Raw genomic sequence first — 14,667 nt, 5'->3', positions numbered from 1 at the left:
TTCTGCTCTCACCTCCACCCTTCTCTCCACGCTGTCACCTTCAGGCAGAGGTTAAATCATCCTCCCCTCTTCCCTGTCTAATTACACAATTTACTCCTCCTCTGGCTGTAATCAGCTCCCATTTATACAACCCAGAGAGATCACAAGATAATCACCACAGGGAATAACCCTGTCATTTCCCTTGCTGTCTCTGCAGGGTGCCGAGTCCCTTCAGTACAAGGAGAGATAGCAAACATCTTCCCTGGGAACTCTGCAGGATCAGCCTGTCCTCCTCCTCTCTCCCGGCCCTATCCCATTCTTTGGTGGATGCAGTGGTTTCCCAATTTGTGGGATCCTCTTTTATTCTCCCCCTCTTTTTTCCCCCCTCTTTTTGAGGCTCCTTCCTTTCGTTCTGCAGGGGTCAGGGCTTCACATCCAGCACTTTGCAGGCACCAGGTAATGAGGACAGGCCCTTCCCAGCCTCCTGTCCTGTCCGTGGAGCTTGTGACCTCAGCAGCAGGCATAAAACAGCATGAGGGAGAGGTAATGTGACAAAATGTCTCCTGATGGATGCAAACCTCAGGCCTGATCGAGCAGCTTCAGCAGTGCCACGTGGATCTTCCTAGCGAAGCTCTGAAGGGACCAGGGCTGCAGGATCGGGACCTCAGCCCCACCAGTTGAACTGGGACATATTCAGCTGGGAAGGCAATTAGTTAAATATCCTTCCAGTTAATTCCTGCAGAAACCACAAGAGGGAAACTGAGTACGGCCACACCAAATTGCTGTCAGCTGGAGTTGTAATCCCCTTTCATCACTGTCAGAGGCAGCTCAAATGCCCTTCCACCAAAGCCACTTACTGTGAGAGAGGAAATGCTAAGTGCTTTTAAAAATATATATTAAATTCAAGGAGGGGAAAAAAAAAGCCCTTTTTCCTTCCCTGAGGTCGGATGCCACTCTCAAGCAGGCAGGCTGCACGCTGAGTGCCGGATGCAGGCAGAGGTTCAGCAGCAAGGACTCGGTGCTGCAGCTGCTTTTGGCACATTTACATAAGTACCACCCAAAAGAAAATGGGATCATGAGCCCAGCTGGGTTCAAGTTGTGCAGCTGACACAGTTCACATCCCAGCAGTGAGCACTGGGCTGGGGTTACAGCTGCTGCACAGCACCCATTGTGCAGGTGGGCGCAGCCAAGGCACAGCCCTGGTGTCACCCCAGCCTGGGGACACAGCCACTGCTTGCTTCGGTCTCAGAGCTCTTGGCAACTGTGCATGAGATTTCGTGGTGTCTTTTGATTCATTTATGACTGCTGTCCTTTTGGCCCAAGTGGTACCTAATCCCTATTACTGCTGCTGGAGAAGAAATAAATCTCTGCTAATCTCGTTTATTTACCAAAAAAAAAAAACCCTCCACAAAATCCTATTTCTTAAAGCAGCAAAGGCAGAAGGCACAGGGGGATCTGAGGCTGAGACACCTCCAAGATGCTTCTCCAGCAAGATTTGAGCCCCAGGAATGCTGCATTCTCCACTACCATGGGTCTGGTACTTCCTTCTCCAAACCCCTTATTTCTGTGCCGGAGATCACACCAACCACCCCCAGGGAGCCATGAAATAGAGAAGGGGCCAGGGTACAGGAGGAGGATGTGGACCAAGGAGATGCAGGGGGCAGCTTACCTCCAGGTAAAGCAGCAGCCTCCTTAATGGAGGAGGAGCTGGGTCAAAGCCTTGGGCTTTCTCCTTCTGTATGGTTGCTGCATCAAGCGCTGATCACAGCTCTGTCACTAATATGACACAAAGCAGCCTATTTGAATCAGCCTAAAGAATTTCTATGTTCTATTTTACTTACAAGCTAATTAGCCACTCTTTTCTGGCTGGATTTAAGAAATGTTAGACTCAAACTGTATTAGCACTTCCAAAAACACATCCCTCCATTTTCAAGAGGTGGTGGTGAGGGTGAAATGACTTCCCAAATTCAGCTTTTGATTTTGCAAATGGGTTTAGCCCTTCTGAATGTCCTTTCCTGCAAGAAATTCACGAACAGATGCTATTTTGCCAAGCTCAGACATTTACAGAGCACTCAGCCACAGAGAAAAAAAAAATCCAAGTGCAAATCTCAGCCTGTTGGACCAGGAACAGTCCCTGATCACACTGGGTTCTTTCCAGCCAACCTTCATTGCCACTAGAGTGCTTTGGGGGCTGTGTTCAGGGCATGGGTACACAAGTACTCATAGGCATGCCCTGAGTACAAATGCACTTCTGTGCCTGTCCTGTTGCAGGATCAGGACTGAAGAAGGTTACAAGCATCTTCCCGTAACGGCAGCCTCCATCACGTCACTTTTATGACCCAGAAAGAGTCTCATCACAGTCAGACTGAACATGAAAGCTGAAAAACAGAATGTATATGAAAGTGTCCTATACATACATGCACTTTCTATGCAGTTAATCTACCAAGCACCTTCCACTGTGTTTAAAAATACTTGCTCATCAGCTAGCACAACCAAAAAAAGGCTTCCCTGCAGCTGTTTTTTCCCCCCTCCAAAAAAGGAGGAATTTCTTACCTCCCTGCTGTCTGAGCCCTGCAAAGAACAAACCCTTTCCCCCTTGGCAGAAGAGTTTAGTCTCTGTGTATCATTTCTGTGATGCATACAGCTCCAAGGGCTAGAAGCAAGGCTGGCCGGCAGCAGAGATGCTCTCTACACCCAGCACCATGTTTGTTACCTGGAGGAAATCGTCTTGATGCTAGGTGGAGTTGCACCTCTTGAAAGATCTCTTTTGAAGTTTGCACAGTCCCCCAGTGGGCTCTGAGGCCAGCAGAATGATCACAACATAGATCACGCAGCCTGAAACTCAGCGAGTTTTACATGCCAAACAGAGCATCACAGTTGCTCTGCCACGGACTGCTTAGCTGGGAAGGGATGTGTCACCCCAGCTGCTGTGCATTGGTTTGGAAGAGTCCTTCCCGTAGCAACAGACAAAATGTTATTCTCTGCCCCTTGATTAAATCTCAGCAGAAATAAAAAAATCTGGCTTCTGTAAGTAATGGCTCAGGACAGAGGAAACAGCATTTCATTGGGGCAATTAGCGCACTCTAATTAAACCCTAGTCTTCTGATCAGGCTCTCCTGATTAAGTGGGTTGCAGACACTCTGGATTACATTAACAAAATGAATCAGTTAATTACATGACAATCAATAAGAACCAAAAAGTAGGACAAGCAATTTGGCTTTAAATGACCATCTAAATTCATCAACATGATGCCTGTTTGTAAGCGTAAAGGGAAGGGGCAGATATGACAGATCTGTTAGGCACTGGGATAACCGTATCTGATGGCTGCAGTTCATGAAATGCAGAGAACTTTCAGCATCCTCTTGGTAGAAAAAAAAGGGCATTATTTTCTATCCTAGTTTACAAAACAAACAGGGCACAAATAAACTCATCTACCAGAAAAATAAAGAAAAAAACCTGCAAAAATTCAGCTCTTTAATAAACTGAAAGTCTCAGTTTGGGGTTGTGACTTAAAATGATCAGCTTTGCTTCAAACCAGAGACATTGTGGTCTTGAATGATTATCTGACTTAGAGCTCCCATCCAAATTGAAAACCTCGGTGAAGTGGAAGCTGTAAAATGACATTGTTAGAGAAGCAATTTTTGCCCTGGAAAGCTTAGAGCCTGAATGGAAGGACTTAAAAAATAAAGGGGGGGGGGGACAGGAATATTTTTGTGAAGAACACAGAAATATCTGTTATTGTCATTTTACAGGGTTCAAAACAGGCAGACCACGAGGGATTCTGAACTCCGCTAATGAGGGCTTTTAATCATATATATTAAAAACAAACAGACCACAGCGACAAATAGAAAGCGTTATCACGATGGCTGCTGAGAATTTCTCCTCTCTGAAAGCAGCTTTTCAGTCAAGCTAAAAAGCAATAACGTTTTCTTGAAAAAAAAAAATCAGCAGAAGTGTCATAAAAACTGAAATATCTGACAAGCACGACAATCTCCCCAGCCTTGAAAAAAGGGATTGGGTTTTTTGTGTTTTTTTTTTTTGACTCCTTGCTTTATGATTTTGGCTGCCTGGATAATGCAGAATTAGGAAGGTGAGTTTTCCTCCTTCCAGAGGTGGAGACCTCGGGACCGGAAAATGGTGCCTGCAATCACAGACTCATCTGGGACCTGAGCGAGGAGGGACCTCTGGAGCTCTCTGGTCCAACCCCATGCTCAAAACAGGGCCAATGTCAAAAGTTAAGCTTGCTCTGGGCTTTGCCTGATTGAGCTTTGAGGATCTCTAGGGACAGACACAGGACGGCCCCTAAGCTGTACTCCACAACTGTCACACCTGGTTTCTCATCCTTGTTTAGTTTTCCTCCTTTCTCTCTATTAGCAGTTGCATTTCTGAAGGCACAGGGATTGCTTATTGATAGAAAGCAGTAAGAAGTAGAACTGAACAGCCACAGCCTGCCAAGCAAGAAATCTGCCTGACATTTGTGGGCAATCATTTGCCACGTGCCATCTGGTTTATCTTGCATAGGGAGCAGATGAAGCTACCGGGGGATCTTCAGCTCCAAAAACTGCTAGAAGGAGATTGAAGCTGCCAGGAAGGAGAACACATTACAGTGAGATGGCTCTGCTGTCCCAGCGGCAGCTCTTACTGATGCTAAGAGCTCCAGGCTTTTCCCAAAGCCTCTCCAGCCAGCTGCCGAGGTGGAGCCTGCAGAGAGTTGAGGCAAATACCTTTCATCTTTTTTAAGCTTCATTTCTGAAGGAAGCAGAATTATGCCATTTTTTTTTTCCTCCCTCTTTCCTTTCCTAATAACTTTTAAAATCCTTTGGCTGCTCACACTGATTTTTCACAGAGGTACTGGAGTAAACAGGCAGCCAGGGAGAAAAGAGAAACTCTGCTGGCACAAAGTACCTCCCGTTGACAGTCACATTAAGCATCTCATCTTCCAAGCAGAACCTGGCCTCTAGAATTACTCTGTGGGATGCACGAGTTCAACCTGGCTGAGTCCCAGGCAAGTTGTTCTGCTTCATGGCAGGGTTTTGCAGCTTACTCTGAGCAACGCTGAAACAAGCTTACGTGCAAGCAGGAGTTGATTTGTAGTATGGAAGGAATTTGCACTTGGGGCTTTTTCAGCTATGAACAGCTTGAGACACCCTGCGTGCAGCTGCTGAAGAGCTCTGCTATGTCCTGGGGTACACCACGAGACCTCAGATGCACCAAGACATTGTCCTTCTCTGCACAGCTGCAATACTGCATCTGCTTTTGAACACCCGGTTTTAGAAGGCGAGAAGCGTGACCAGCACTTGAGAAATATAGAAGGGAACTGAAAAGTTGTGATTGTTTAGTCTTAGAAAAGGGGAAACATGAGAGCTATCTGCAAATCTGTGAAGAGTCCTTGTGAAAAAGGACTTCTCTTTGATCTCTACCCGTAGGAAAGGGAGCGGTAGGTTTCAATTGTAACCAGGAGATGCAAGTTAGAAATTAAGGAAAACCTTGCCAAGAGGAAAAATAATCCCATCCGGGCAGGAAGAGCACTCAATATTTGCAGTTTTAAGGCAATACACCCTTCACCTAGGGCTAAACTTTAGGTGGAGGTGACCCCTGGACCTCTCTCATGGCCTAATTTCTAATTAGCAGCTAACTTCTGCATTTCCATAAGGCAGCAACTGTCACTGAGGAGACCACCAGTAGGTTTATGTACTGTTGTAAATAGATGAGCAGCAGTAAAGGCAGCAGAACCAGATATGCATAATGAGAAGGTGGGACAAAAAAAAAAAAAAGGATGCTCATCCATACCTGAAGATGCAGGCTTACAGAGAAACCCCACAAAGGAAGGAGCTCCAACAAAAGACCCTTCCTCAGTGGCAGTCAGCCCTTAAAATGAGGTCTAAGAGGGGTGGAGCCTGGCTCCTGGTCACAGAGGTGAACTGCCTTCACCTGTGCTTCCAGGGCCAACCAGGTCTTTTCTCCAGGTGCTCAGTCAGAGGTTCAGGCTGTGACTCAGCAGGTCCCACACAGCAGGATTTGAGCCTTAGAAGAGAAGAAGCCAGTGTGTCAGATTCCACGGTGCACGTGGTGCTGTGCAAAGCTCATGGTAATCCCTTCCCCATTGCTCTGAGTTATAAAGATGATGCAAATTCCATGCCTAAATTCATGCCTAAATACATGCATGTTCTGAGTAGTTCTGATGCCCCTCTGAACATTGAGAAGGATTTTCCTTGTCAAAGTCATCCTTGTTTGTCTTGGAGACTGTGCTTTGAAGGCACAAGGACCCTAAATCAGCTGATGCTGCCACACGAGTTCTAATCAGCAAACCTGGCACGTTCCTATAGAAAAGACATTTAAAAAAACCCACCCCAAAACAAAAGAAAACTCAATCACTGTTTGCTTTTTTGCTTTTTGCTTTAACCAAGCCTGCCTTGATCTCACAAAACCCAGGATGCTTGCAGTACAAAGGCACAAGTTCAAAGAGACAGCAAGAAGTTAATCTGAAAGCAAAAGGTGCTCTTTTCGGGCAGGTGGGAAGAAGTAATTAGAAAGCATGGCTATTCCAAAGCTTCAAAATAAATCAGGTCAGCCTTTATACACTCACTAAAGCCAGAGCACCCTCTACTTTTGTCAGTCAAGAGAAAAAGGCAGATTGTAGATCTATGGACCGGGCTGCAAAAGCAGGAGCTGGCGGAGCTTCTTGTGACACTGCTCAAACAGGCAAAGGCACAGACACTGCGGGAGAGCGAGGGAACCAGTGGCTTTGGGAGGCTACGTCTGTCAAGGCTTCTCTCATTTAATTGTGCTCCTCATTCCCCTCCACCGTCAGCATCCACCATTCCCCACAAGCTCCATGAGCTTCCGCATTCAGTAACTGATGTCCTGTTTTGATACCGTCCTCCAAAAGGAGCTGACAGTGGCTTGGGATGGAAGGGACCTTAAAGGTCCAGTTCCAACCCCCAACCCTGGGATACCCACATGAGTGTGAGGTGCCAGGCCCTGCTGTCAGCTCTACATGAGCCTCCCAGTGCAGAGCCAGGGCAGCTGGCAACAGTAGGAGCTCTTTCCCCTGCTGTAAGCACTGATCCCTCCTAAAACCTGAAGCGATTGCATTAATCAGTTTGCTTCGAAGTAGGCCATGCTGAATGTGTTTGAGCCTGGCTGATAAAATGGGGAGAGGAAGAAGTGCAAGGAGATTAGAAAATAATCGTGCTTAATTTGGGAACGTCTCTGAAGATTTATTCCAAAGCATGAAAGCGATGGAGAACGCTCCCGCCCAGAGATTAAAGATGCTCTGACTCACGTCTCAGAGGCCTGACAATAGCTTATTCAGGAGAGCTGCCTGCAGCCACGAGACAGAGGATGAAGTTTTCCCAAAGCATTTCAATTTGTGTGAGGAGGAAAAAAAAAAGGCTGGATTTCATTAGTTTCACCGCGCAGTGTGAGATGCAGTGGTCCCCCTGTACAGAGGTTTTATCCGGGCCTCTTACAGGCTGTGGGGTTCTCCCGGCTCTGTGGGCATCATACAAGCGTGGGTGTGCATCCTCATTCTGCCATCCCATGGGTGGCCTCCTGAGCAAGGGATATGTGAGCGGTACCAGGACCTCAGCATCTGTACCCAGTGAGAGCTTGATGGCCCCACTGTCTGTGCCAGCTCCAAGAGAAACAAAGTGCCACCTGCAAGGCGTGTGAAGGAACTTCATCTCATGTTTTCTCCTTTGCTTTGAGTCTGGGAGTGATGGGGTGGCAGCCATAGGGATCTGTGGGATTGCTGACTGCCTGTGCTGCAAGTCCCTTTGGGGTGTTGGTGTACCCGAGCCCTGGGGATGAGCAGGGCATCCCCGCAGCACTGGGTTGAAAGAATTAGTCAACACTTGGCTGATGTAGGGACAACTGAACATCACCTCTTGCAACTACTGTAAGCACAGCCCCATGTTTTTGGTCCTTTGGTAGAAAGCCCTGTGGAGAGCTTGTAGCTGATGCTATTAGCACCAACACCACTGGGAGAAAGGCTGGGGTACAGCAGCTTTAGCTGCATCTAGGAGGTGGCAGCTCATTTTTAGGGAGGCTGTGCTGCAGCTGCAGTGAGTGCTGCCCATGTATGGGGCTACAGCTCGGGGCACGGCACTTCACCAGACAGGAGAGAGGGCATGGCACTGTGCCTGAGAGGTTCCCCTGCATGCTGTGTGGCAGAGCATCCTCAGTACAACAGCACAGACAGTCCTTTCTGAGCAGCTGCGATCGCTGCTCCTTGTTCTGTTCTCCAAGACAGCTGGAGCAGAGACAAGTCCGGCACTGTCAGAGTCTCTGCAGAGTTTGTTTTGATCTTCGTGCTGATGGGGAAGGACAGCCAGAGCCTGCTGAACAAAAAAAGGCTGTGTCCCAGCTCTCAGCTTCCAGGTAATTGTACTCATCTTCCATCCATCATCCCAGAGATAGCAGGCTCTGTTGCAAGACCTAATGCCCTTTATGCCATTTCTTTCATGGAATGGGCTTGAAATTGATTCTGAAACAGAAGAAAGCATCTGTATCAATTTTCCCCTTGAAGGTGTGACAGTGTCTGCTTTCAGCCAGGTTAGTTTATTTTTGTTCTCTGCTGTGCGTGTGTTCCCCTCTCTTTATTCACTGAGACAGGTAGAGAGGAGCCCATCTTTCCTCAGTCACACTGCTGGTGAGAGGAGGTGACTGATAACGTGTGACAGCAGAATGACAGCCACCCCCACACTTCACACAGTGTCCATCACCTCCATCCTCACAGGCTCCGTTTCCCAGGGGAAAAGTTCAAGGAGGAGATCTGAGGCAGATCTGTTCTCTGCAGCTCGGTCAGGTCTTTCCAAATCACAAAATCTGGCTGACACACTGTGGAAGGAAGCTGAGTTTAAAGGCTAATGCACGAGGTTTCCTATCCTATGGCAAAGCGACCCCATTAAAAGGCACCCATAGGTTTTTAAGCAGTGCAAGGTCATAGGACTGCTTTTCTTATGTCATTCTTGAGCCTCTGAGGCTCATGCTTTAACTTTGTCTCTCTAACTAGGATCTGCAAAGCTAAGAAAGCACAGAGAGGTGACAGCCATGCCCACAGGGCTTCCGTGTGCAGCCACAGAGTGAGACTGTGATCTTCTGGATGGAGACAGAGCTCTGAGTCCCCAAGAAGAGGGATGTACAGCCTTTAGATGCTGAGCAGGTTCAAAATTAGGAGAGTAAGGTTTTGGTTTTTTTTCCCAGTTCTCTGTTGGATTAAATACTAGGAAAGCAATCAAAATTTCACCCATCCTTCAGCAGAAACCTTACAGCACCATCTGATCCTGAAGATTCCTGTTAACACCGTGTCGTTCAGCAAACACAGCTGCCAGATCTGAACCCTAGCATCATCACACTTGCTGACGGTAGAAAATCCATGCCATTTCTAAAGATGCTGAACGTGACAGTGGCCAGTACTGACCCTGGGGCACACTGCTAGATACTGTCCTCCAAGCAGACCTCATATTCCTGACCAGGTCATTCAGCCAGTCTTCACAGTAACTTATTCTGCTCAAGTCCAGCAATTGAGAGATCTCGCTTTAATCTGCAAATCCACTGTCATCCTTCACTGTCTTTCCCCTTGGGTTTGTTTGTTTATTTTTTCCTTTCTCACTGCCTTTTGAAGCTGACTTCCAGTCGTTCTGTATTTGCACCTTGGCTAGACCTTGGTGCCACATGTGAAGGAAAGCCAGAAGAGATGTTGATTTCATGGCTCGCTCTGTCACTGGAGGGAATAGCCCTGGCTTGTAGCGCAGGCTCATTCATCAGCATCTCACGTCTGTGCATCTGAACCTCTTGTTTTCAGATTACTCTGGGGCTGCCTTTAACAGCATTCGATTGAGAGGTCTCAGCATGGCTCTCGTGGAATACTCACGGAGCAGATGGAAATGCTCTCAGTGAGACATTCATGCATATGCAACATCTGTGGGGGAAAACATCTCAGGTCTTATTGCTGCTGCCTGCAATGTTGCCTGTCAGCTTCTGGATGAACTCGTAATGGGATATTTATTTGGGCAGGGGCAGAAAGCAGCATTGGTGGAAAACTCTCTAAGTTAAAATGTCATTCCTGCTTCTGGTAGAAAGTCTTCAAACACTGTAAATTCCCTACTGAGGCTGCTCTTAAGGTCTGGAAGACCTGGGGAACCAAAACCAGATGTATTTTCAGAAAGGACAGGGATTACATCACTGAAAGAAATGGATGTTTGAAGCAGTCTTAAGATCAGAAAGTCATGATTTTGGTGCTCTTATGTTAGGAGAAAGGAGCGGGGGGGAGGAAACCAAGTGGAAAGCTCTCCCACCAACTGGAAATGGATGCTGTGTCTGACGCACCTGCCCAGCATAAATGCACATGGATTTACACTTAGGGCCAAGCGAAGGGAGGCCCTGCATATCTCCAATTATCTGTAACACAATAAGCCAACTCTCCTCTCCCTCTTGCCCTTCTTAATTTGTTATTTATGCTAAGAAAGACATGTTTGCCATCAGCTGTGTCCATTCTCTAACCATCATCCTTGATCTAGCCTGACCTTCCATTGGCCACAAACAACGCACAGTCAAAAGCCTGGTATTCTCAACGAGACCCCAGATCCATAAATGTTTTGATTCAGTAGAAACAGAGTTTTTCTGGGCGTTTCACACGCAGACACAAGTTTCTCTAAATGCTGTCCTGAAGTCTGCGAGATGCTGAATGTCCAAACAGCATCCAAAAGGCAGTGGGCTCAGGCGGTGCTTGCATTGATTAGCATAGCCCTGATTGATGTGTGGATGCTTTATGATTTGTTCTCTAATGTACTTTCAGTGGTGCTAATAAAATTTCCTTTGAACAAGCGGGAACAGGTGATCACACAATTATGTGTGTCTTGTCTGTCTGGATGATTCAGCCTCATGTTGTTGTCATAGCAGCGTGTCCCCGTCGCTGGCTCTCACACTGAGGTAGGGCTCCTTTGTATGTGCTGCTCAGTAGTTTGCAAATAACAAACAAAACCCGATCACCTGCTTTATTAGGGGAGGATTTGCTGTGTTGTTAGAATTGTAACTGCATTTGAAGGTGGGAGGAAAAAAAAAATGAAGCTGATTGTTAGCACCCCTAGCACACTCCTGTCAGGATTTCTGAGGGTAAAAACATAGTCTGCTTTTGACTTCGATTCTCAGAGCCAAAGGAAAGTTAGATTTGTTGTTGAATCCTCTGGAGTGAGCATCTCGATCCCTCTCCTTCCTAAGGGGTCAGAGCACAATCATTGGCAGTGCTGTGTCGTTGCCCATGTAGCGTAGCCAAGGAGCAGGACTTGGTTATTCAGCCAGCTCTGTCTGACATGTGGCTCCCTCCAACTCAAGCCACAGATCCACACCCCACAGAGCAGCTAAGGAAGAGCAGAGTGGAGATCCTAGAAGAAGCCTGTACCTAGGAGCAATCGGAGCATCACTGATTCTCCTTCATTTGCTCCAACAGGCAGAGCTAAGCTCGATTCAGATTTCTAAGGAAATTTTTGATCACATTTTTGAAGAAAGATTGAGGAAACGAGAAAATGGAATGGGATTGCGCTGTGGCGCTGTGACCTCTGTGTCCAGAGCTCTGCCAGAAATTGGAGGAAAAGTGCCAATTAATCTGACACCGAGGAAGGCTCAGGCAACAAAACCGTTTCATGTCCGCTCATTTCCCCCCATGACATGCAGTGCTCTCCACCTTGCTAATTGGAGAACACTTGCTAACAGCTCTCTGATGTGGGTTTAATTAAATACCTTTTGAATGCCTCTGAGCTGTGGGGAAAAGCGGTGGAGTCATTCCAAGCGTGGCAGGCTGAGGGACCGCTTCAAGTCTGGGGCTGCTTTCTTCATTGCTGAAAAAACACAGATGCTATGGGAGCAGTAGAGGAGTCTCTAATAACAAGCTAGAAGCTAAAGGCTGATAGAACATCTGGCTGGGGAAAGAAGGGTCTTCTACATCCCAGCAGCTATTGTCATACTGCAGAGATGGTGCTTGGTCACCCTGGGAGAGCTGCAGCAAAGGAAGAGTCTGAAAGAGGGAAGACACACCTATGGGCGATATCTCTGAAGCGAGGATGCTGCTGTTGTGGCCCAAGAAGAAGGGATACAGGTCAGCAAGGGGAGTAGAGTAGTGAATGGTGGAGGAGAAGAGAGAAAGACATGGTGTTCTTGAAGGGCACAGCCCCAGCAGTGAGGTCAAACCCTCAGCCAAAGCCTCAGCCGTGAAATAACTCTTCCAATTTCTTTAAGTACCCATTTCCCCCTTCATCCCTGCTGCTTCTTAGGCTGAGTGCTGCAGGAAAGAACTTACAAATAATCTCAGAGCAAAGGAAAGCGTCTATTTAGCTTATCAGAAAGGAGGTCAAGAGGTGATTTGATTACAGTGCATAAGAGTCGTCAGCGGAAGAAAACACCAGTTTCTAAAGAGCTTTTTAATCTATCAGAGAAAGCCAGAACAAGAACCAATGGCTGAGAGATGAAGTCAGACAAATGCAAATAAGACATAAGGCACATATCTTTAGCAGAGAGGGAGATAAATGAGAAGAGCAAACTCAAGGAGAACGGTACTCAGTGCCTCTGGGAGCCTTCAGCTCAGAGCTGGGTAGCAGACCTAAGCCAGGGAGAAGCTGGATTGGTTCTAAAGTGGAGTTTGTGGGTCTGCAGGATATGGGTCTATTTGTACAGGGTAGTCTGGAGCTTCTTTCTCTCTTAATAGCAATTTCAGAAAGTTTACGTTCCTTGCTAATTGCGGGGTAGAAAAAATGCTTGATATTCATGGTTTCAAAGTCAAAAGCTTATCTTTGGGCCTGGGGTTTCCAAAGGTTTGGTAGTCTGAGTGTCTGACATCCTTCCTGTCAATGTGCCAGCCATGTCCTGGTGAGAAATTCCAGCTGAGTGGAAGGAAAAGTTCTGCCATGGGTAGAAATAGAAGCGTGGCCAGTTAGCAGCATAAAACAAAAAGAAATATAGGGAGGTCTAGCTCATCACACACCCACGTCTGCCCTGGCATGAGACTTCAGCAGGGGGGTAGGCAAAAAAAATACAAGTCTGGAGTGATCCTTTACTCAAATTTCTTCCTCATTTCTAGAATTTTGAGGCTGCTGGACTCTTGAATTGGAGGCTGACACATAGCCATCAACAGGCTCTGAACTACTGATGCTACTCCCATTAAATTTTCTGGCTGCCTTTACATCTATTCGCACCTGCCTGGAAAAATAACATTCATAATTTAATAACAAGCAGTGTGTTATTTCGCTTGTTTCAAACCTTTCCACTGATGCCCCGTTTTTTTGTGCCTGTCGGGAGCACAGTATACTTACTAATTGCCACCTTTTGCATGATTCAAGATTGTTGAAGCTTCTTGCCCTCACTCCTTCATCTTTCAGTCAGTGTCCTGGGGAAGTCAGTCCCCTCCAGTGACAAAGGGGCCAGCCCACCTATGAGTTGTTCATAATCCAGGTGAGCTATTTTCCAGTGCTGGATTGGAAAGGCCAAGGAAAGTATGTACAAACAGTATGCCAGAAAATATGTCTTATCTTGGGTTGACTGGGAAAATTCCCTTTTTTCCTCATACTGCCAACATCTTTGGGCATCTGTGGCAGAAGGGACAGTAAGCACAAGCCCTAATTTCTGTGTCTCTCACCTGACTTCCTCCTGTTTGATGATAGAAAAGGGTTTCTATGCCTGGATCCTCCAGCAATGACCAGACAACTACCTCTTACTGCCACGTTTTCTCCTTTTTCTTTGTACAGTTGTGTTCAATTAAGGAACAGATAAACCAAGCAGGCCCTTTTTGGCTCTGAGGCTGTTTCCTGGTGAAACAGGTATTTAAATATTTATCACTTGCCCATGAAGGAATATCCTGGATTGCACTGCTGGCAAATAAGATTAATAATAAGTTTATTCAGCATCAAGTTGAAGTCATTGTTAAGACGTGGCAATAGTTTCGTAACAGTGATGGGTGCTTACTAGCAATTGGATAAATTCTACAACAACTGAACCTATCTTCATTCTCCTGTGCTCCATGGGCTGTCATAATCACGAAGGTTGGAAAAGACCTCTAGGATCATCCAGTCCAACCCAAACCCACCCCCTCCATGCCCACTGACCACGTCACTCAGTGCCACATTTCCATAGTTCTTGGACACCTCTAGAGATGGTGACCCCATCACCTCCCTGGGCAGCTGTTCCATTGCATCACTGCTCTTTCTGAGAATGATCTTTTCCTAATACACAACCTGAACCTCCTCTGGTGCAATGAGGTTCCATGGGAGGGAAAGGTGGGCTGAAATTGGATCGCCCTGCGAAATGCTTGCCAAAACCTACTAAAGGCAGATACCTTGGCTCAAACAGAAAAACACGTGGAAAAACATTCTGATTCAGCCCACATTCTTTTTTTTTTTTTGATATGATTCTAAAAATAAAATAATCCAGCCTCATACATCAATGTTTCTTTAATTTAAATGTTTAATCATTTTAATTGAATCAATTTAATTTATACAATGTCAGTTCAAGTGAAGGTTAACCAGTGAAAAAGAAAATAAAACATCTGAGTATCTAAAGGAAACACATTGCTTGAGCCACTCTGGGAGTTACATAGTTTGGGGGTGCGACAAAAGTCAATGTTTGGATTTCCAAGGAAAGATTTGTCAGCTCTTGAAAGGTACGTTGGTTGTGACAGCTGCTTCCTGTATTTGCCCG

The sequence above is a fragment of the Gallus gallus genome, chromosome 8 (genome assembly GCF_016699485.2).
Source record: "Gallus gallus isolate bGalGal1 chromosome 8, bGalGal1.mat.broiler.GRCg7b, whole genome shotgun sequence".
In the NCBI taxonomy this organism is placed as follows: Eukaryota; Metazoa; Chordata; class Aves; order Galliformes; family Phasianidae; genus Gallus; species Gallus gallus.
Note: the sequence above shows the minus strand (reverse complement) of the source record.